This window comes from Pezoporus wallicus, unplaced genomic scaffold (assembly GCF_028554395.1).
Source record: "Pezoporus wallicus isolate ANWC-B61680 ecotype Strahan unplaced genomic scaffold, APGP_CSIRO_Pwel_v1 contig_8839, whole genome shotgun sequence".
NCBI classification, from domain to species: domain Eukaryota; kingdom Metazoa; phylum Chordata; class Aves; order Psittaciformes; family Psittacidae; genus Pezoporus; species Pezoporus wallicus.
The window spans coordinates 217,253-241,985 of record NW_026641258.1 but is presented as its reverse complement, the minus strand read 5'-3'; the positions used below and the strand labels follow the sequence as shown (position 1 = coordinate 241,985).

The following is a 24,733-nucleotide window of genomic DNA, read 5'->3' as shown; positions in this document are numbered from 1 at the left end:
TCTACACCCTCCTATTCCTTTCCCTGCCCATCCCTGTCAGGCACACCCTCCTCATCAACCTCTGCCCTGCAGCCTGAGAGGAAAGTGTAGGCTCTGGCTGGAGGCCATATACAGAATTTGAGCTGCTCAAGTAACTGACAGTGCTTGGTCTGGTGGACGACCTCATCCAGCCTGAATGCAGGCAATTATGGTCCACCAGAAACCATCTACACGCAAGTGCTCTCCAGAGCTGTTGGGGGAGAGGTGCCATAGAGGTGGCTTCCCTTGTTGTCCAGCTCAGTATCTTGCAGGAGCCTGGCCACGGCAGCTGGTGTAAGCCCAGGGCTGGCAATCACCCCTGTCTGGCTAAGTGCTCTGGGAGGAGTTTCCCCAGGGCCCTGGAAAGCCCCGGCACATCTCACTTATGTACACACACACACACACACACACACACACACACACACGAGCATCTGCTGCTGTAGCCCATGTAACCACTGGAAAACCTGAGATCTTGCTGTGCTGCTAAGATGTGTGTAACTACTCAGAAGTCAAGTTAGCAGAATTCACGACTTTCACAAACATTAAGCAGGAATAGTTAGCTTTGCCAACCAGGCTCTTTCTCCATCAGATGATTTGTCAATCAGCTTAATGTCAAGACAATAAACATTGTTAGGCATGTTCAGAGTTGTTGGGTCATTAAGGTTTCTTTAATAGCTTATGGTTTTAAGCAGAGTCATCTTTAGATGGATGAACACCATGAAGCCTTTAAGGTTAAGCTTAGCATTGAGACATTTTAAGAACTTTATCTTTAGAAACACTCTCTGGGACACGTTTTAGCTTTGCTCTCTTTTGGAGTTGGTTTTGTGTTTTTTTTCCCTTCCCCAATTCTTCCTGCTTTTCTTTAAGAGACAGGAAATCCGAACGAAAAACTGAATGTAATGCTAAGTCAATGATGGCTGAGACATCAGGTTAGGAAAATCAAATATATCTGTGCAAGATTTCAAGCTTAGTTGTTCATGGTAGGCACCCAAAAGTAACTTGATTTTTTAATTATGCAACTGAGTTCAGAACTGCACTTAAAATACTGCAGCTAGATTGAATTCTGCTGTATTCTGTTATATCACACTGGTGTCTTCTTTGTTCAGTGTAAACCTTCAGCTAACATTAAATCAAATAGAAGTTTTTTAATATACTTGATCTACTGCCTTTACCAATACTGCACACTGTTCTTGCTCATCAGTAAATGAAACGGGAATTTAGTTCATTCATTCTAAGTCTTAAGGAAACTTAAATCTTCTGAAAATAACAAAGAGACCTTCAAAACTAAACCAGAAAGAATAGCTTGCATGTAATACGTGTTCTTAACTTTTCATTATTCCTGGTGAAGACAGAAAGTTTCTATGAGCAAACAGAACTTCTTCTTTCGGTTTTCCCTGCTATATATTTATCAAGGCCTGAAAATACCTTTGGAACTTTAGAAAAACATGCTAGTAGACACCAAAAGCAATCAGTAATATGAAGAGTTCACAAATCAGTAGGGACATTAGCAAACCAGTGAAACAGAAATGTACTTAAATGCTCATCTGTTTGAAGGAAGATACAACCTGGTGAGTAGGACTCTGACTTGTGAAATGGAAATATGGGCATAACTGTAAGCTTTTTGTGGTATCATAGAATCATAGAATAGTTAGGGTTGGAAAGGACCTTAAGATCATCTAGTTCCAACCCCCCTGCCATGGGCAGGGACACCTCACACTAAACCATCTCACCCAAGGCCTCATCCAACCTGGTCTTGAACACTGCCAGGGATGGAGCATCCACAACCTCCCTGGGCAACCCATTCCAGTGCCTCACCACCCTAACAGGAAAGAATTTCCTCCTTATATCCAATCTAAACTTCCCCTGTTTAAGTTTTAACCCGTTACCCCTTGTCCTGTCACTACAGTCCCTAATGAAGAGTCCCTCCCCAGCATGCCCTTGAACGCATCATCTGTTCCCCCTGCTCTGTAAACAGATCTATTAACAAGTCTCCTAAGCAAATGATTTCAAGAACAAGCCATGAATTATTGTTGCTAAAATTGCCAGTGTAAAACAGAAAAACATTCATACTTTCTCATCCACTTGGCACATTTATCTCAGATCCCTGAAGGGCTATTCTTAGAAAACATGGGAGAAAAGGAAGGTAAATATTCCTGACTTGTCATTAAACCTAAAGCTCCCAGAATTATCATCATCCATGGGAACATTTAATGTTTTTTACTTCACTCTTTCACTAAGCTACTTCTGGAGGGCTAACCCTGTCAAACAGCATGGAGAAGCATTACGTTACATCAAGATTTATGTGCGCAGCCAGAGCTGAACTGGATCCCTGGGAATGAAAAGCAAAGAGCTGTAAATGTCAGTATTGGAAACTAGGGCAAGATAGTGGCTGACTGGCAGTAACTAAGTATTTGGTTCTTCTTAACATTCTTGTATCATTAAGCTTCTTGTCATGAATTTCATAGCCTAATTGTACATGGCACAAACATTTTTTCCTAACTACTTCACATAAATTGCTTTGCAGTTATATCATGTCCTCTAATTCTTTTACTACACACGAGAATAAGAAACGGGCAATTATGCCTTCTCTATACCATTTATTGTTGTACACCTTCCTCGTGCCCCCTTTCCTTTGTTCTGACAGGCAATACTGATTTTTTCAGCTTCACAGTGTGACACAATCCTTCACAGAGCATTGTTACAGCCTCAGTCACGATTTGTGTCTGTAACGTTCCTTTGAGATACAATATGCAGGGGTGAGAATAGCACTGCAGGTAAAAGCACACTATTTAAAATGATATTATAACAGTCTAACTATGATCCTCTGTCATGCTCTTCAGGCATGGCATCATTCCCCTATTTTCTCGACAATCCCACCCCAGTTAACTGACATTTTCATCATGTGCATTTCACCCATTTGCGATTTCTTTTCCCAGCATCATATTAAATAAAGAACAACACACTCCTTCAAGAGAAGCACACCATCTGGCCACACATTTGGAACTTTCAGCTGCTGAAGGGGCAGCTGAAACCTCCAGATCGGTTCAAGCCTCTAAGTTACAGCTCAGGTAGTGACAGCAACATGGCACCCAGCCTCTCTCCACCACCTCTGCAGGGAAACTTCTGTTCCCCCGCTGAGGAGTGCCTACTGGGCCCATCCCAGGCATTAGGGGCCTGGGTGGCACTGGCAGGCATGTCCTGGGGCTGGGAGAGGCAGGACGAAGGAGGCGGCCAGCTCAACACTAAGCTGCCCTCACCTCAGGGCTGCCACGGCGGGCCTTGCCTGGTCCCATGGCGCCATCTCAGCACCTAGGAGCCCTGCCTGCTCACCCGCCAGCACCAGCCAGCTCTTTGCTGTGCAGTTTGGAAAACACTCCCTTATATAATTATACAATATAAGTCCAAAGGTTATATATAAAGCGGTTAAGCGCCACGACAAACCTGCCCCCCAACACACGCGCAGGCTATAAGGGCACCACTGTCCCTTTAAGGGGCAGGACCCTCCTCTACCTCCCCTCGTCGCCTTCCCAAGGGACGCCCCACTCCCGCCCCTTCACCGATGACATCATTGCTGCGTTCCGATTGGCTGGAGGCCGGAGCGTGTCGCCGAAGCAGGGAGGCACGGGGAGGGCGCTTCCGCGGTTGTGAGGCGCCGGTCGGCGGTGGTGAGGCCGGGTGGCAGGCTCGGGGCTAAGCGCGGTCTCGGCGGGTGGCGGCTCCGCCAGCGACGGGCGGGGTCGGAGCGAGATGGAACCGTGACCAGGTGGGTACGGAGCTGCCGGGCGACCTCTGTCGCCACAGGGGCAAAGAAAGAGGGTGTGTGTGGGGGGTGGGCGCGGACCCGCCCCGCAGCCCGGACCTCTCCTCAGCGGCGGGGGCAGCGCGTGCCCCCTCATGCCGCCACACCCCACCTTCCCCTCGTTGTTCTCCCCGCACCGGCGGTCCCGGTGTGAGGCAGGTGGGTGCCCGGCGCGACTGGGCAGCTCAGTTCCTTGGAGCCCCGGCCTGCCCCGAGGGGCCTCCCCTCGCCGGGGCACTACCGCTTTCTCCAGCCGTGGGCCGGCTTCGGCCCCTCCGAAGCCCCCAGGCGTGTTTCTCCTCCGGCCCTGCCTCGGTTTTGCCCCTCCCACCCCCTCTCCCGTCGGCCTCTCCCCGTCTTCTTCACCTGAGAGGGGCTCGGCGCTCCCGGCTCCCCGCTCGTGTCCCGAGAGCCTCGCGTATGGCAGGCCGGCGGTGGGGTTTTGTTCAGGGCTCTCTTTCCGGTTTTACAGGCCTGGTAGTGGCGACAGTAGTTGACAAGGGTTTGTGTAGCAGCAGTATCCTGCCGTACCCACAGGTCCACGCACATCCAAGTGGTATTAAGCAGAGTTAATTTTTCCTACTGAAAAGATGCTTGCCCGTGCTATGGCTAGAGGAATATCTAAAGTAATGTCTGTGTGACCCAGGTGTCTGTGTAGTGAGGACTAGATGTCCCTTTCTGTGGCTGTAAAATCTTGTATTGGAGAGGACTGTAATTTCACATAACCCCAGTCAAGGATGAAGACTGACTATTTGCCTTGTGTGCAAATGGAAATACCCTCCTGAGATCTTTATGGTGTGCATCAATGTACGCTTATTCTGCATCATGCAAACTTTATGTTAAAATGGTTCTGTGTGATTCTTAACTAGAGATCCTTGAGTGGGCTGAATAAGGGATTTCATGCTTGCTGCTGCTTATAGCACTTCCTTTCTTGTATTATTTTTGTCCAGACAATATCAGGGCCCCTGTCATGAAACTGCATCTTCGTCTATTGTCAATAGAAAATCCGTTTTGAAAACATTAAAAATGTATAGGCATTGAAAATGTTTTAAAATACTTCTGTTTGTCTGTAGCTTTGTTGCTGGATCATGCCTTTTATTTCTCAATAGGATTTCAAGACACAGCTCTCAATATTTGGAAAACAAAATGTAGCTATTCTGGGCTGAATGTGTCTATCCCAACATCACCAGCAAAGGCATTGAGAAAATTTGGAATGCAATTCTGTCTTTATTGTCAATTTTCGTTTGACATAGCAATGTTAGGGCTAGTTACCATGGTCAAATGGTAACATTTGACATGTTATCATGGCTCAGCTGACTTACTGAAGGTGTGCTCTCTAATTGAGTGTGGCTTTTACTTTCAAAGTATATCTTGCTGCTTGCACAACACCCATCAGTAGGCTTTTGTAAAGGCACCGTTAAAATCCATATGGTAGAACTGTTGGAAGTGTAATGCCTTTAGATCTTCAGAAGTATTTCCAAAAATACTTCAATCATTTCTGAATATGAAAAGAGAGGGACACCCATTTGTTCCCGTTTACTGCAGTGATTAAATGAGTGATCTAATAGTTGTGATTAAATAGAATCTAATAATAGATTTTAAAATAAGAGTATGATCTGGAGCTGACTGTGAACTCCTTTTCTGTTCTTTAGATTTGTGCTTTCTGCTGAAAGGAGAAAGAGGCTCAGGGCTGAAAGCAAATGCCATGAGCTTTTCACAAGGAGGTGAATTTGCCCTTAATTACCAGATACTAACTCAGTGAACCCTTTTCAGTTCTCCCCCGCTTATAATTTAGATACCAAATGTGATTTCACAGAAAAAAGTGAAGAGAGTAAAATATTGCTAATTATAGCTTCTTGAGCATCATATTGTTCTGTACAAAATGTAAATAGCGCTGTGTTTGCTGATTCCAACAACTGTAGAAGCAGCTTTAATTTCTATTTAATTAAGGCAATCCCCTCTAACATCATAGGGGAGAAGATACCCTTCTCCTCCCCCAGTCTTCAGGCAACAAGCAGATCATGAAATAAAATGCAAAGAGAGAGGTTACAGAGATATTTTGCCATAGGACTGAGAGAATATGGATTTTTTCTAAAACCAGTCTTTATATTTTCCTCCTCATGAATGTGAAATAATAAGAAATGCTTGGGTTTGGGAAGGAGTGCTTGCCTGTGACTTTTTTATAACTGGCTTCTGCTGGCATAGTAAAGCAGCAGCATTTTTCACAGACCCTTTCATCCTTGGATCTCCAGGTGAAATACACATTCAGGCAATCAAAATAGCTCTTAATAATAATAATAGAAAGCCCTACTAGATTTCCTTCACTATCGAGCCATGATTACATTATTGTGTGGTATTTGGTGGGGGAAAGGGAGCTGTACTAGATGTAGAGAGGTGGATCAGAGGAAAAAGGGTTTGGATGTTAGAGCAGAAAGCATATAAATTCTTAGAATGTGTTAAAACATTATCACGGGATTAGTTGCTACACTCATTTGGAATGTATGAGATGTCTCCATATATGATTTTTACTTCAAGAACACAATTGATAGCAATTTTAAGTGTCTTCTGTCTTTACACTCTATTCTTCCTGTGTTGTAGATGATACAATTGGGCTGTCTCAATGCCTGTTTACTTACTGATAACTCAGTATTATGATTAAGATCCCTTTTGAAGAGTACAGTTGATTTCCTCTGTGTGAAAAGAGGTAACAAATAGAAAATCTCATTTTAGTTATACAGTGCTCTTCCTTTATTTTTTTTTCTTTTTTTTTTCAAATCAACTGTGTCATGAGGGTCAGTGTCTTTTTCTGAGAAGCTGTTGAAGAGGAAGCAGAAAAAACACAACTGTTCAGTGGTCTGAAACCGTCAAACACCTACTCTGGGAAAGCCGAATCTAATTATTTCCTGCTGTATACATTGCTGAACTGAGGCTGAAAACAGAGGATGTGGTTACACAGACATTTCTTTTAGTGGTAGCCCTGTCTTAAGCAGCTCATATTCCCATCTGCCTTTTTTTTTTTTTTCCCCCTCCACACCACGTGCTGTCACTTCAGTAGCAATGGTGTATCCGTGGGGCTGCATGCTGAGCCAGGTTAGAGACCTGGTTTTTGATTTGTACATGTTCTGTTCCTCTCCCCCTCAGCCCCCAAAATAAAAGATGGGGGAGGGCCAAAGGTATGCATAGCTGGAGTGGAGGGACTGCAGAAGCGGATTACTCAGAGCTACAGCTAAAAGGAACAGTTTTGGAACCATGGTTTAAAACTGTTTCTATGATTCTTCTTTTATGCGTGTGTGTCAGATGAAATGGATGTGTTGGTGTGATTTCAGAAACTGGTTCCTTTGTCAAATGCTCTGTTCAGTCCTTCAGGGACATAATGTGTGTGGTTAATGTGTATGTTTTACCTTCCCTTCTTTGAGTGCTTTATGTAGTGCAAACACTGTTAAGTGGCTTCTTCAAGGGAAATGAATGGCATTGGGGTGAAGACAGTTTACATTACCAGGCTTAGGTATGCCACAGTGGTCAGTCAATGCTGTGAGATTTTTTTAAATGCAGGTTGTCCTTGTGGAGGGCATATGGTGCATGTAGCTCATACAGGAATCTGTCATCCGTCTGATACAATGTTTTGAGACATTAAGAATCAATGCTAGTAATAGTATCTCACTTTTCTTTGATTCTTTTCTATTTCTGGTATGAGACACTTTTCACACAGATGAAGTTTTAGAGTTTGCTACTGAGCAAGGTACTATAATTGTTTAATTTAGTTTGGTTTATATTCCAGAAATTGAAGTCATGAATTTAGGTTGTGCAGCATTCCTTTCCCCTTCCCTCCATTTTCTTGTGTGTGTGAAGCATCATTTTTCTTGTGTGAAGAAATATTTTGGATTGAGGCACACAGCCGTATTGATAACATCTCTGTAAGAAGGTGAAATTTAACACACAGTCACAAGTCTTCTTAAATCTTGTAAGCTAAAGGCTGAGCTTTTAATTGGGGATTTTCTTTTGCACCTTAACCTCATGCCATCCATCTACTTTTGCTCTCCTACCACAAACTAGCATGTTGACTACTTCTACTTATCCTTCTTAATTAACTTGTGCTCCCTATTTCAGCTTGGTTTGGCCCTGCTGATCCAGAAAAGCAGGGGTTTTGTACAGTACAGCAGAAGGAGCATGCTAACTGCTGCTGCATGTGCCAGCATGTTATTTGTTAACAGCTGGGCATTGGTGGCTGCCCCTGTGGCACTGAAATAAAAATTCTCCCCTGGACATGGTCAGGAGCGGCTGCTGCTGAAGTCTCTGCTTGCCGTGGGTGCATATTGAAGTGCTTGTGTACCACAGTGCAGGAGCCTCTGGCAGAAAGCAGTGGAGAAAATTCCTATTTTGCCACCTTCTGGTGGGGCAAATAAATGCGCTGGCTACACATCATCTTCAGAGTACTTTCACATTAGGGGAGCAGGAGACTGAAATGATACGTCTAGTTTTGTAAAGCTAATTTTGTTTTGGGATAGGAGTTGACATCACAGATTGTTTCAACCTCAAATTAATACTTCATGTAATACATGGCAATTATGACTAGTTCTAGCCACACTAGGGAAGGTGTGTGTATATACTGTGGTTCCTTGAGTTCTACCCTTTCTGTGGTTTGGTAGAGACACTGAGGATACGTCTTTACTGCACAATTGATCCATACGGTTGACACCCTATTTAGGCTTACTCTGATGAGATCATCCTTTACACGCAGCCATACCCATGTTATGATGAACTCATTCTTTCTGCAACTGTTTAGATGTGTGGAGGTACAGTTTTGAGCAAAGGTGAGACAGGATTCGCTTTGTCAGTTACAGGGAAACTTTTCCTCTTTCAGGAAGAAACTTTTGGAAAAGCATTGAAAGACTCTATTTGAATGATTATTTTAAAAAATATAATTTTTATGGCAATACAAGAAGCTTCCCAACAGAATGTGATTACAGTCTGCATTGTAACTTAATTTCTGTTTCACTGTGTAAGGTGGACCCAAACCTGCGTGCGTGGTTTCTGTGAGTGATTGGTAGGGCCAAGTTAGTGTTAGACCTAATATCATGTCTCTGAATTTGCTCTCATAGGTCCTGTTAGGCATGCTTTACAGGAACTTGGAGTCTGAACCTTTGCCAAGCCTACATCTCGGAGGTAGTATGGCTGTTAGAAAGATGGGATGTGAATTCTTCACTGTGTGTTCAGATCGGACTTGTGAATCATGAGTTTCTGTGTTGTTCAGACATGCTAAAACTCCAAGTCACCAGTGAAGGCTATAAGCCATTGTAATCACTGGAATAGCAGCCATTTGGCTTGAACATGTAAACAATGACATATAAACATTTCCATTGGATGGAGAAGTTTATCAGCAAGATGAGACTTCTGCATTTCTTAGAGATGACGCTATTTTTTTCTTCAGAAAATCTAGGACAGTAGAGTTTTGCCTGCATTGACTATATAGTGAGAGAAAAAAGGAGTGTTGGAGGAATGTTTTGATCGTGCTGTAAGCAAAGAATAACAAAAGTGTTTAACTGTGGAATTTTTCCAGAAAATGTTTCAGTTATGTGATTAATCTTTGCTCACTCGCTGCAATATAGAAGGAGGAGTAAAGAGCTTGTCTTTCATTATAGCTGTAAGGCTAAATCTTTGTAAAGTCTGACTTGTTTTGAAGGTGGGGTGTGTCTGTGTTTTCTGTTGTTCCGTCTTCAAGCTGGATTGAAATTCCATGGAGTGACTGAATAAAGATAATGTTAGAAATACATTTGCAGCATCTCTTGGCTTAATGGCATTTACATTAGGAAAAAAAGTCAATGACTGTCCATGCCCATTGCAGACTAGTTTATCTCCTACTCGGGCTTCAGATGACTAAGCAGTAAATTGCAGGATGTGAGACTTTAACTGCCTGAGATTGAACAGAAACTTCCTTGGCAAATAGGACCAAAAGTTTCAAAGTTTCCCTTTTATTGTCCATAGTATATCAAATAAAACTTCAGTTCTTAGTAGAGGCAGATAAATACATGCAGTCTTAGAGGACAAGTTATGCATGGGAGAACAAGGATGTCTGGACACCTGAGAAGGTAAATGGAAGTGCTGGAAACTCGGGGGAGGTAAATAAACCAAGACAAGGAAGTTAGTGAAATAGTTTGTGCTGTTTTCTGAATGTGTGTTTGCATGTATACATACACACACACACACGCTCTTTTCTGAAGGATAATGGTAAGTTTTTGAAAGATGTCAAAAATCACTGAGTGTCTGCGTGTATCTATATAGATATTTTTAATCTTCATGCGTGCCTTAAAAGGTAAGACTTCAAGGTCCTCTTTATTGTGCCAGGTGAGATGTCTGTCCAGCCTGGTGTGCAGGTAATGAGTGCCTTGGAAGGAATGTAGAACTGAGGTGTACAGAGAGGTTCTTCCCCTTTCTGCTTCTACCTGTCAGCTGATTAGGGATAGCTTGGTATATTCTTCAGATTGAAATACTGAATTCTTGGTTAACTGCTTCCTATCTTTGTGGGAGACTTTCCTTGACTTCTTAAGTTCTTCCTTCTTCTGGGATTTGCAAAGTACGTTGTAAGTATGTACTTGGTGTTGTAGCCTTGCATTATTATGTTTTAATTACAGATTATCAGCTTGGCTACTTCGTTAAAGAAAAAATAATTACTTGTTATGGATTCTCATGTGAAATTAAGTGGCTGTAAGTAATTCCAAATATTGACCTGATGACAAATAGTGCAAAAAGGTGGCAATATGACTTCTTGATTCTGTGATAGAGCCTGGAATAATGTGTGCTGACCCATTTTATTCAAAGAAAAATTGAAACATTCTCTGAAAGAGGTCATAAGGGAAGCTTCTAAAGTAGTAGTGTCATAGAATTATAGAATCACAGACTGGCTTTTGTTGGAAAGGACCTTAAGATCATCTAGTTTCAAACCCCTGCCATGGGCAGGGACACCTTCCACTAGACCATGTCACCCAAGGCTCTGTCCGACCTGGCCTTGAACACTGCCAGGGATGAAGCATTTACCACTTAATTCAGCAACCTCTTCCAGTGCCTCACCACCCTCACAGTAAAGAACTTCTTCCTTATATCTAACCTGAACTTCCCCTCTTTAAACCCATTACTCCTTGTCCTATCACTACCGTCCCTGATAAAGAGTCCCTGTCCGTCATCCTTGTAGGCCCCCTTCAGATACTGGAAGGCTGCTATGAGGTCTCCATGCAGCTTCTCTTCTGCAGGCTGAACAGCCCCAACTTTCTCAGCCTGTCTTTGTGACCTTTACTTTTTAAAATTTGTGTCAGTATGGTAAATACCTTCTCCTGCAAGTTGTTAAGTGTAGGAGAGTTGACCAAGTAGGTATGCAGTTCATTACCTGTAGCTGCTTTGAAACAGCTTCCTTCTCTTATTTGTTTGGGATCAGGGACCTCTTTCAAATTTTGCAATGCCCCAATTATCCAAGTGTCTAGCTGTGGTCATTCTTTCTTCAGAAGAGACTAATCAGTCTAATTGGTCTTATTCCTTCTGATGCTAAAGTATTAGCTCATTCTATTTTTTTTCCACTCCAGCTATGTTAATGCTTGTGTCCTGAGTCCATCCGTCTGAAGCTTGTATTTCGGGAGGTGCCTGGGTTCTTTTATTGACAAAATACCATAGCATCTCAGCTGCAGTTCTGTGCTTCTGGTGTCTAGGAAACCCTAAAGTCTGAAAATCTTAGAGGAGGAAATAGGATGGAAACACTGTGTTTAAAACCTTCATATGATGATTTGTATTTTTTTTTAAAAGTGGCTAAGGAAGTAGGTGTGAAAGTATGGCAACTACAAATCAGCTTCTCATCGTTTTTATTGCTGTTTGCAATAATAGTCTTCTAAAGTCTCCAAAGTAATTATTTTCTAATCAAGTTCTGCTTTGCATGCCTGTTAAAACTGTATTGCCAGAGAAAAGTGGTGTGTTAATTCAGTATGTTTGTGAGTTTGTCTTAAGGTGCTCAAGATGTCCCCCCTTCCATTGCTTTAAAGTGGGATTTCCATTGCAGTCCTGACAAGTGATTTCAGTACAAGGACAGGAAGACTAAGTATGTAATTTTGTGGGTATTCTGGCTTAGTAAATCTCAAACAATGCATTCTTCAGAACTGACAAAACAGCAGTCCTAAACTAAAAAGTTCTGCTCTGCAAGTAGCACAGGTATGCGCATACAAGTGTGGCAGCCTTTTCAGTTCAAATTCTGTTGTGTGTGCCAAATGAATTAGATTTGTATGAAAAAAGAATCCTGGATAAAGGACTTTGCTCCTTACTCTTAAAGGAGAAAATAGGTGTGGTGGTTGTTTTATCTTATTTACTTACTTTTTTATTTTAAGATCTCAGTATTTATCCCCTGTTTTCCCTTTCAGTGACTGAGGAGAGAGCTGCTGGCATGGAATTGAGCTGGGTTTGCCCGTGGGAACTGTGAGTAAGGTGTGTATTGTGTTCTCTTTGCTGTCTTTAGTCTGGACCTTTTCTTATGTGCTGAATTGAAAATTGCTTGTGGTCATTAAACATGAGGGGTAGTAATGTGTTAGAGGTGAAATATTTTGAATTTGTACTAGCATGAGATGTGACAGCTGTCCAGCAAAGACTTTATGGTGTAAGAGTATAAATTACATGCTTGTCCACTTTTCACTGCTGCCTAGCAATGTCAGACTCGTCACAAGTTAGCTGGTGGTTCTGTGTTACAAACTTTATTCAGTGTTACTGATCCTTGGCTCACTAGACTGATTTATTTAAGTATATAAAGGCAGGCAATTATATCTATACAGTAAAATAATAATGTCTGCAAAACTGTTACTGGGCTTACCATGATATGGCAGCACTCAGAGGATGATACATTCAGATGTTATCTGTGGTCCCAGGCTGAATCTTATAGTAAAGAATAGAAAATGTTTTAATCTATTCTAGCAGCAGAACAAAAGTCTTGGTTTAGATGTCCTTCATGTGCTGCCTTCTAGTACTGTTGCTTTAAAATAAAAAGTAGTGAAGGTTGAATTTAGTATCCTTTGAATTGGCAAAGAACAGCACTGTCAATTCTCCCACTCCTTCGCCATGTTCTTTGCCCACATTCATTAGATTTAAATGTTAGGGAGCACTTCTTGAGTACTTAATACTTCTTTTCAATAAACTGGTTAGACAAGACAGTAATATTGATATATACTTCTCCCTGAATCACTGAAAAAAAAAAAAAATCTTACCTGTTCTTCAATAGTGTGGATATCCAAGGATGGAAAGTCAGCTCTTGTAGGGGAAAAAGGGAACAGAAGATGTAGTGACTCAGCCTCGGTTGCTGGACTTTCCACTTAAATGAATGTCATGCTTGGTAGCTGCATTAGGAGATGACAATAAATTCAGAGAAATTTGGATTCCATGTCCAGTGTCCATTGATGGGAAGGGTAGGCAAAATCAATTCAAATTAGTTTAATTTATTGTAGACAGATTCTGACCGTTGTGACTGAAGAATGTGACTGGGGTCAGAAAACTTGTTTAATTTCGTTTAAGACTTTTTTTCACACTGTGCCTAGCATAACTGAAAGCCGTCACTTTTCAGTGGGCCTTGTTCCTCTAGTTTTTGTTTTTGTTTTGTCATGGTTAGGTTTTGTTTTTTTTTCGGGGGGGGGGAGTGGAGGATGAGATCTAATAAACCTGTGGTTGCAGGGTTCAGATTGCTAGCACAATGGGAAAGGAAGTATGTTTCAAGGTGTAGCATTCCATCAGAACATCAAGCTGAATTGACTTGCTCTGTGGCTGCAGAGCCACTAGATATGAAGAAGTGAAAATTTCAAACTGAGGTGAAGTGATACAATATGGTTATATACTCTCAGTCACAGCCGGTGATCAGACTGAATCATATAAAATGTAAAACTATTTCCTCACACACACAACAGTAAGTTGCAAAAAAAACTTGCTGTAAACTCCTGTAAGATTCTTCAGATCTCCTGTTTTGCCTGCTGCTTTGTGCTGACATGAATGCTTGTGCTGGGAACTGAACTGACTGAAATATGACTACTTTACCTTTGTCTTATTTTTTAATTTTCAAAATTTATTTTCTTTTATTTTAGCCTACATTGGTTCTCTGAGCTATGTTTCCTTGCCCAAGTCACCACTTTGTTATGCCCTAGTAAATCCAGTTCTTGTCCCCAAAGTTCTGCAAAGTTCTGCATTTGGAAGCGTGTTGTTTCTTGTGAGGTCTTATTTCCATTCTCCTCTTGTCCAGTGACTTTCTCGTCCCAATCTGCTCTAAATTTACTTTCAGTATGAGTTCCTTCATACTTTCTCAGCCCCATAGTTTTCCTGACAAGAATTTCCAAGTCAAAGCTCACATCTGGCTGCAGTTCGTCAGTATTCCCTTTTCTAGTTTGCTGCAGCCTCTCTGCTTCCACTGGTTGTTGGCATCCGTTGCCACATGCCTTTGCTGCTGGCTGAATCCATTGCTTCATCTGCTTGCTCCTTTGGGGTGGAGAGGAATGCTTTGCCTCTGACTAGAAGGGAACTTAAAAAAATTCATCGGACAGCAGTTGCAAGGAAGTCAGTCAGAAGTCAGTGTTCTAAACAGTCTGTAGTTCATAATGTGGTTCTTTGGCACCAGTGTGGGCTTAAACAGCTTGTTCCCTTTCACGGCTCCCTGTTTTGCTGGCATAGCTGTTTTGTGGCCATGGTGAGCCACTCTGGGGAACAGATCCTCCTGGAAAGAAGTGGCTTTTTTCTAGATTATTTTTCATCTGTCCAGTACATGTTGTTTCCATAACATTTATGCTAATTTCACAGTGAGGAAGGTATGAGAGTGGGAATGTGTAGCAGACTGCTGAAACTGGCACCACGGCTGGATTTTTAAGTGTGCTCTTTGGCACACTTAAGTCGATTTTGCTTTTAGTGAGCTGCTGTTATAAAGGCTGGTCAAACCTCTACATAGCTGTACACTCCTGCTTCTTCCTTTGCATCAGAGCTAGTGATTGTGCAGGCATAGGGCACAACCAGCTAGCTGACTGATCCAGTAGAAAATAGTTTCTGATCTTTTGCAGAGTTAATCATCTGCTGGTTCAGCTGACCTGAGTCAGACCTTGGGTGCACACTCATTAGATCAGACAAAAGGGAAGCAGCAGGAACGAATAGCTTGGTAGCAGAAGGCTGCATTCCTCTTTTAGTTATGATGTTGAGCTATATCATGACTAAGAACTAAAATATACCAGCATGCCCATTGACACATGAGACCTAGACATCACATCTTTTTTTCTGCTCTCTTTTGTTACTTGAACTTCAGCAGAAATTGTTTTTTAAGGCTCAACATCATCTTAGAAGGACGTTTTCCTCATTTGTGCTTTGAGTTTAAGTAAGAACTTCAGAAACTGGGGGAGAGTTCATTCTTTTTGAGCAAGGATTGTTTATTATAAATATCATTGTGATTCTTAAAACTATTTTTGGTATTATCAGAGTTCCTTGAGCTTGAAAGACACAAAGTTCCTCCAAATGCATATTGAATCATGAAAAGCATTTCGTAACATCTGGAATGCTAAACTACATTTCTTAGCCTGCTATTTGTGGTTTTAAGAAATTGATGTTTAATGGTGATTTTTCAAGATCTCTTAAAGACTTTCTATCACTGCTGGACTGAGTGAAACAAATGCCAGTGTCTGATGAAGGAAATGCTTAGGGCTTGAGAAATACAGTTCTTGATGCGTGGTTGTTAAAATCATGTCTACAGCTGAAATTATGCAGTGAATTGCCTTGCACTAGGTGTGTTCTTTGAATCTTTTACCTTCTAGTCCTAGCATCTCTCTACAGCTATTCATGCCTTTTGCCTGATAACATTTCTTGCCATTTTCTTGTTGACCTGAGCATGGTTTTTTGACTCTTGTACTGATAGATTTGCTGGAGGTGGTAGAGGAGAGATTTCTGGTGATGATTCAAAGATGTCCTCTTTTACTGTAATGTTACTTGCACATTATACTTTCAGATTCATATCCTTTTGCTCATATAGAAAGTTGTACTTATCCATGTTTTACCAGCATCTTTGTTCATGTGTTGCAATCTTTGCATGTTTTGGCTTTGTAGGGCAGTGGCTTGTGGTCAGGGTAAGTTGGACAGTTTACACCTTCAAATTACTGTTCTGTTTCTAATCCAGAATTAATTTAGTAGCTATTTGACTGCTTTTGCCTTCCCCTCCCTTACTGTGAAAGTGAAGGAAGTTGATGACTGGTTGATTTTGCAGAAAACAATTGCAAGTGGAATTCATGTATTAAAATAAAATTCCCTAACCGAAGACAGTCTCTTTTTAGTGGTCTGCATAGTTTGCTTTCTGAACTTTAAGTGGTTCCTCAAGAACAAGCTATTACACTCGCAGGGTGATGCTTGCCTTGTTGCTTAGTGTATTGTATATACGTTATGGACAGTGTCATCAGTTTAACTCTCAATTAACTGGAGAAGTAATTATAACAACAGCTGTGTGCCTGTGTTAAGCTAACTGACAGGAAACTGAAGTTGTTCAGGTTTTGTTTTTTAATGACATGACCTTGAAGGTGTTCCTGTTGGTGACATTTCTTTTAATACCTAAAGATAAGAGGACTGTCTCTCACTCTAATTGATATAACTTCTCAAGCTAATAAGATGCTTCGGTTGCTAACTTCACTTCTTTTGGGTTATTCTTTTGATTCATGATGACCTGGGGGTTATTGTTGCCTTTGGGCGTGGCATGACATCCTCTTCCTCTCTTCTCACTCATTTCAAAGATTCATCCACTTAAAGCCGTTTTGCCCACAATTGCCTCTTCTCTTGGCTGGATGGTCTCAGCTGGCATGATCATCTAGCAGAAGGCTGCTCTTAAGTTTAAAATAAAAACCTTCTGTCTTCTCAAAATAGCCCAGATGTACACACATGCACTTGCTCTTAGGTGCTGGAGGTTGCTTAGCAATTCTTATATTGGTAGGAAATTGCTATTACCCTGGTAACACAGCCCCAAAATGCAAACAAGGGAAAGCTGTTTATAGAGATGTCCTTGCTTCATTTGGGAATTGTGCTCTTTATTTTTTTTTCTTTCATGTGCCTCTCTGATCTTTACTTACTACTTCTGAATTTCTTTTTTTTTTTTTTCTTCCATGTGTTTCACTCTGGTTATTGAGGTTTCATGTTAGGGAAGGTGGTTCCTTGGTTCATTTGGTTCTTTGGTTCATTTAAATACTGACTGTCAAGATTTTGATGACGCCACAAGCGTGTAAATATTGCCAAAATTGAGAGAAGTCTAATGCATGAAGACTTAGTGCATGTGTTCAAGTCCAACGTGAATGTTTGATTGAACTGTATAACAACACCATGAGGTGACACTGCTACCAAAAGTAGCTATCCTGATTTCTTATTTTATTACCTTATCTCTCATTTTTCCTTATGCTAGCCCAAGTTTTTTGGGTTGGTGGGCAGCAAGCCAGATCTGAAAGTGACTAATGCAGCTTAAAACTAGTAGTCTGTGTGTGTGGCCAGGTCAGATTTAATACAGATCAGTTCCTTGATCTGGTTCAGCCTTTGTTGGCCCACAGGAGCTGAGGAATGAGAGGCTGGGCTGTTCCTTTTGTTGGCAATGCCAGTTCAGTGTCTAACCAGAGGATGTGGTCTTATGATAAAGCCAAGTTGATCTAAACTTGCTCTTGGCAAGGGGGAGGGCTGGGATGCCTCTGTTGCTTCCTTGTGCCAATGTTGGTGCTTGTCTAGCCTTATGATGGGATGATTAGTTTCCTGCCATTTCACCTTCATTAATCTTAATCCCTTCTCCCCCTCCCAGGTTTCTTTTTACTTTCTTTTTGCTTCTTTTGCTGAACTAGTTTACTGTGGGTCAGACAGGTTTCAGCACTGCTGTGTCTATTTTGTTTCCCTTTCAACTCTCAGGATTTGAGCAGTTTCTATAAGTAATTTTGTCATATAGTAAGTGCAAACTAGAATACTTTTTTCAGCAAGGTGTAATGTAATCTGGTTTACTGTTGTATGATGTCGCTATGGCAGGAGGATAAACCTAAAAAGCTACCATGTAGAAGCTGTGGAGTAATTTAACCTTTGTAACGTGCAGGTTTGATAAAGATAATCTTTTTCCAAAAATTCTCATTGGCTGTGGTTCTCAGTCTTCTACCTTGTGCAAAATTGACTCTGCCTTGTTTGTGTATCTGAAATTGAAATCTCTTAAATGCTTCCAGAAATCAGAAAGGGATAATTTATATATTTGAGTTGTCTAATGTCTCTTTTGAGCAGTTCCATCTTCTCCCTAGTGCTGTGGTCCATGCTCGTGTTGTTGTGGCAGTGTTTTAGTGCTTTGTAGCAACATAATTTGGACACTGAGAGCTCACCGTTGCCTCTACGTTTGGTGGCACAGCTGTATGTGTAGATGGCAATGGCCTAGGACTGGGGAACTGATTTTGCTGAATACCCAGGAAAGATGACTGTCTTCAGCTAAATTGATTCCCCAGTGAAAGATGGGGCAGTGTAGTGATAGAACTGAGCGGCTGGACAGTGGAGGACTTGCGGATTGCTTAAGCTGATGTTGCTGCTGTAGAACATCTGTGGGATCACAGCCACTCTTGTCCTGGAAGCAGCTGGGCCAAAAGTAGAAAAATGCCGTGATAGAAAGCTGCTGTCTGGTTAGGCAACAAACAAATTTTATTACAAATCCTGAGGGCACTCACCCTGAAGCCCTTATTGAGGTTAAGGAATACTTGTTCTTAATACTGTACATTAGCTTCTGGATGAGTCACTTGAAGACTGTGTGGCACGTTTCTTTATGGGAAAATTTCTAGTCTGTTCAGAAATGGCAGGAAAACAAACGTATTAAAATTTTAATTGGGTTCTAAATATTAATGCCTGTAGCTAACTGATTGATCATTCTACAATGACAGTTATAGAGTGGTGTAACTGTCTGGGAAGTCTAAAAACAGCCTTACTGTTGGTTGCGGGAAAGGATTCCCTGGCTTTCGCAGGACTTCTATATAATGTAGCATGGATGATTACAAATCCTCAAAGCATCTTATAAATCCTTCTATGTCTTCATCAGACTTTTAATTGAAAACAAAAATCAAACTCGCCCAATTGTAGCTTTTATTGTAGTCCTGTGCACTGGATGCCTGTTTTTTAAAGTGGGGATATGTTGCATGCTGAGATTTGGCATTGCTCTGAAAAAAGTTCTCTTTCCCTTAGGCAGAGCTTAGATGTTTGAATGTACTCATGGTGGAAGTCAGTTCTTTCCTCTGTGCTGTGCTGGCACAAGCACTGTTAGTGTGTAGCTGCATGGCAAACTGTAACAGGGTCCTGGTATACCTGTAGTGTGAACCAGAAAACTGACTTTTACACTTGAATCATTTTTATCCTGTGTCACTGCAGATTCTTGTGCTGGCCTGAAATGGGAGGGGATGTGGAGGAAGGAGAAGACAAAGTGGTGTGCATGCACTGATTTCTTGCTCTGTTTTATGCTGTAGCTTGCTACTGTACTTTTACAGAAAGGGTGTAGTTTCAGTGGCCTGGCTAATGTGAATATAGCTAAATTAGGGAAATAGATTCTGTTTTACAACATGGGTGTTAAAATGGTGTTTGAAATGTCATTTTCCTAGTTTATACAGATTACAAATTCCTGTTTAAAAGAAAATCCAGTATGTTAGAAGTTCCTAAGTACATTTGCTGTTTACCTTGTTGAAGCAGATCTTACATAGTTGAGACATGTCAAGCTTTTTCCTCCCCCTCTTGAAAGGGGAAGGAACTCTTTCTTTCCTTGGGTAGACTGAGAAAAGTAGGTTGAGTCTCCTGCCATACCAAATCCCTGCAGGGTCTGTCACTTCTGGATTTGGGCCTGGCTGCGCTTGTCCTCCTGCATGAGCTAACCGAACCATCATGTGGTACTAGGCAAAGTGTAATAATATCTGCAGTACATCTCTTCTGATAAAGTAGATAGAGGCTTTGGCTCCTCTAAGATGGTGACAGCCAGCCTCCTAACTGAGCAATTACTCTTCCTTTCAGCCCCTTTCCACAGGTCTCCCATCCTACAGGGCAGGGCCTGAGGTCAATTCTATTGGTTATCATTTAACTCCTTCCAGCCTTTGCAAAGATTATGACCGTTTACCACACTCTGTTATTCTAAGTCTGTGATTTAAAGGTGTGTATTTCCAGACATTCTGTATCCATTATAAAGAGAAGGGCAGAATCACAATTTCTTTCTCTTTGCAGATTACCATTAAAATTTGCTCTCAAATGGATATGACTGGTGTTTGCTTTGGACAGGGAATATGTCAAGGAAGGGGTAGGCGCTTTCTAGCCAAATTGTAGCAAATACTTCATATGACAGTAAGGTTTGGCTCTGTCTCATTTGTTTTTTTGTAACAAGCACCAGCTTCAGTTGGTGGTTTTTGTTGTTTTCTTTTGTTCCATCCACTCTTCTTTTCCTTGCTTCTCTTCAGATCATGACATAAGGTCCTGGGAATGAATGTATGACAACATGGATGAAATAGTGCATATTCATTACCAGTAAATACTTACTGTTGCTTGAATATACACTGAACAAATTTTTGAACAAATGTATTACCACTTACAACTTTGTTCTGAGTATCACAGAGCAAACATGAGTAATCAGCAGAAGTATGAAACTGAAATGGAAGTGGAGAAGCTGACTATTAGAGCTACTTTATCAGCTATTAATGTGTCAATATTGTCACACTCAAGTTAATAATGAGTGTTAAATGGTGAATACTTAATAAACAACTATTTTCAAAACTTCCTTTGGGTTTATGCCTTCTAATTGATTTCTGAAGGATTATCCTGATGGTTTTTACTTTGCTTCTCTGCAGTTTGCTTTGCTTGCATCTTTTTGAAGCTGAAACCTAGCCTCTGGAAATACCTTCTGCTTGGCAAATTACCACAGTGCAGCAGTTATGTAGTGGTAGTCTTCTGAGTTTTAAGTGGTTGAAACAGCAGCATATTAAGAAGCAGGAGACTTCCATCTTCATTAATCAAACCCAAGTATGATTTGTCCTTGGTATAATGTCTGTTACTGTTTAAATGTTGACACAAAAACCATTTCACCAAACTTCCAGCTGGTTTGTTTCTGTTTAAGTTACTGAAGGGAAAGGACTTTTAATTTTAACATAGTTGTGGCTTTTAAATACTTATTTTAAGAATTATGGAAATATGAAACATTTAAAAATTGTGTATTTCAGTAAGACCTTTTATATAGTGCAGATTTTGGTTACTGTAGCTGAGGTTTTAAACAGGAAAGCTTTTCTTGTTTATTTGAGAATTTTTCTTGCATTCATTTTCACTAATAGTGAATGGAGAAAATAGACCAAGATAATGATTTTTTTTTTCTTTTTTTTTAATTCAGTGCAATTAATTTTACTTGGAAATCCTCATTTGTTGTACTCAGCTGTCCTTCCAGGTTTATTATGAAGGATTACTTTATCTGACTGGATTTCATATTGATGGTTGTCCTGTTAAAACACTACTGTTGGTATAAAAAGACAGTAATCAAGAGTTCAGCAAGGTTCTAGATAGGCTGACTTCACTGGAACAACTTAATCTCTGTCTTCTCATGACTGGGTTCCTCAAGTACAAAAAGTTGAGAATGTTCTCCTACTTATCTGTAGTTTCATCAGTAGTTTCTGTGGTGATGCTGTTGGAGGTTTATGCTGACTTTATCAAGTTTCAGTCAGTAGTTGGCTTTGAATTGATGATGATAACACAAATGCTCTGCTAAAGAACATGTCTCTCCAGAATACGGAGATGCCATCATGAACTGGACATATGGGTTAAGACTGACGTGAGATTTATTGTTTGGTTTTTATCTGGTTTGTCTCTCAGGTTGCCATCACGAAAGCCAAAGTGGATTTCTCCGGTGTGGTGTGCCTGCCCCCTTCCGTCATTGCTGGAAATGGGCTGGACGGAGGAGGGGCTGGCGAAAATGATGATGAGCCGGTGCTGGTGTCGCTTTCGGCGGCCCCCAGCCCTCAGAGCGAAGCTGTTGCCAATGAGCTGCAGGAGCTCTCCTTGCAGCCCGAGCTGACCCTCAGCCTCCATCATGGCCGAAACCCCAACCTCCCTCCACTCAGTGAAAGGAAGAATGGTAAGTGGTACAGTGCACTCATGTCTCATGAAGCATATCCTCACCAAGAAAGTACTGTGTTGTCATTGTATGTGGTCTCATGACAGGCCTGTTTCTTGTTGCTTCTTGCAATGTTCTATTTGCATGAAGAGCTGCATGATCATCCAGAGTTGACAAAAATGATTTACATTGTTCAATGGGAAAGACTGATGTTACAGGCTGTGGAAGTTCCAGAGAGCTACAGTGATAAATGCTTTTGATTATTGTTTTAGTTTAGCACCAGCCACAATTTCCATGTGCTTTGTGGTGACTAGAAGTTGTATAAAGCTGAGACAGAAAGTCAAAGAAAGTGTTAGCTCATCTTCAGACTATAACCATCTGTAGATTTTAATTTGCCCCTTTGGTCTGAATTTACCAAGGGTAACTTCCTCACTGCGAATGTCTGAAAGATTCTGTCAGATTTGTCAGAAGGAGCAACAAGATCTAGTGTTAAAAATGAAATATCCCAGTAGGCCTTCTAATCCTAGAGTGAGAATGACCTGCCTATGTTTCTGAAGCTATGGACAACTTATGGTATGAATCCCTCTAACCATTTGGTGGGTAACAGAGGGGTGCCGAAGTATAGGGTCATTTGGTGACCAGAATTCCAGGTTTTGGAAAGATGTAAACTATCTGAAGCTCATAGTTGCCAGGCTGCCATGAAAGCCTTTGCATTTTCAACCCCATCCTGTGACAGACTGAAACCATTGGATAACTGGTGGCTTCTGTTCATGACTTCCTCATGGGGATCTCCCGTCACCCACTGGGGTATATGTTGTGGGCTGTTCGCAGTATGAAGGTCTTGCTACAGTCTGAATTCTTGCTAGGAACTTTACCTGCAAAATACTATGAATTAAAGCATGGTTAAGTCCTGGGTGCCTTATAGTGTTGGGTATTATATGTTGCATTTAATGCATTACATAGAGTTGCATGGCCCAGCATGCTGGAAATGCTGGTGAGGTTTGTAGTGGCTTTATAGCCAGAACATAATGCTTATGGTAAAGTCATTTAGAGTATGTGAAATGCAGGATAGTAATTTGGATTGGAGTGATACCTCACTTGACATGCCATTCTTTACTTCCAGAAATTGAGCGTGCCCTTCTCCGAACAGTGTATCAGTGTTTTCCTGGTTGGAAGAATTAATTAACTTCAAACACAAATGCGTTTTTTTAAGAGGATAAAAAGAGTTTCTCTGTTCATATACATTCTACCATCATTAGGTGATTACAGTCATGTTTACAGGCCTTAAAAATGGAGAAGCTATAAACTGTAAAAACAGAACAAAAAGCTTCTGATCCTTAATGTTTGCAGTCCTCTAAGTATAAGAGAGAACAGATAGAGCTAAAGGCGGTGTTGATAAATAAAAGAGAACAAATTGGAATATTAGTCAGCATGGTAGACTGTGATCTGAACACACCTCAGCTAGCGGCAGACTTGGGCATTTTATAGTTATAAAGGCAAGGAGAGATTTCAAATTAAATTTAACCAAGGTAATTTGGAAATTTGTAGAGGGCTTGAAGGCAACATGGGAAAAGCATAGGAGCCTTTGTTTCCAAAACCTGACAGCTGGCCACCTGAAGGTGACATTAGGATTTTACTGGAGGCAGGGTTCTTCTCTTTTAGTGAGTAAGACGTGATTAAGGGTCCCTAATTGAGAAGCAGCAGTTTATCCTTGATGCCACAGTGAAAGTGATACTAGGGCTGGGAATGGGTAAGAGCACCTTCTTAGGGAAATGAAACTTGTAGCCTCAACTTTGAAGTGGCTACTTTGAAGAAGGACAAAGCAGTATTGTTATGGTCAGAGGAAACGATACTCAGAATTAAAGTCTTTATATGATTCAGTTGTTTGGATAGGTTTAAAAATTGGCATCTTAGGGATATTGTACAGAAATAGATAGTTTTTCATTATCAGAATAATGTTATTATGGACTCAACCTTGAAGCTGTATCACTGTGGGCTACAAATCTTCTTGACTGGAACAGGTAAAATAGAGTGGGGCTTAAAAAATATTTGGAAAGGAATACTTCTGCCCGTGCCTTTTGCCAAAGAAAATTAGGATATTCCCGGAAATGACTCATTAGGTGGGTCTCTTCAGAGCTGATTCTTTATCAGGGCTTGGCACAATAGTGGGAATTTTACTGCTGGAGGTGCAGCTTTTCAGACAAGGCACTAAGTCCAAACTCCCTGATCTAGACTACTAAACAGTCCTTATCTTCAGAGGTATACAATGGCCTTTTCTCCTAGGCTGCAGTATGTTGTTACGTGTTGTTTGTGTGTACATTCATTAAAATATTGTGGGACTGAAAAGTACCGTTGAAATACGGTTATCTGTAAAGTGTTACAGCACAAAAGGAGACTTGGTTCATTGAGCTGATGAGAAACAAAGCTGGTGCATTTTGAATATATGGGAATTTTTCAGTTATCTTGGGGTAGAGGTTGTATGGCTGTTGAAAGCTGCTGAGCTTGTTAAAGCTCCTTTTAAAAATGTGGTATATCTTTGTTGTTGTGCCTTTGGTGTATGTTAGAAAACCTTTAGAGATGATCTGCCAGTTCAGATGGCAATTTGCTTAAACATTTGATCAGTCTAAATTGGTTGTAGGAGCGTATTTTGAGTATTGAAACTGCTTCTGTGGCAAATTGCCAAATTCAAGGTGTGAGGAAGATTGAAGCCGAGTGGCAGTGAGAGGGAAGGAGATGGTAAATAAGAGACTTGCTGGAAGCTGCCTATCTGTGTCAAAGGGTCTCCTCTTTGCAGTTCTAGACAGGCATTGCTGACTCACAGCTCGAATAAC

At 41.2% G+C, this 24,733-nt stretch overlaps 1 long non-coding RNA gene across 1 annotated transcript; it reads left to right on the top strand.

The window, feature by feature from the left end:
• Window positions 1-3,638: 3,638 nt before the first annotated feature.
• LOC130606448 (uncharacterized) lies at window positions 3,639-21,799 on the top strand. Its single transcript, XR_008973973.1, has 3 exons — window positions 3,639-3,781; window positions 12,211-12,274; window positions 21,662-21,799. It is a non-coding gene; the product is annotated as an uncharacterized LOC130606448 (long non-coding RNA).
• Window positions 21,800-24,733: the final 2,934 nt, after the last annotated feature.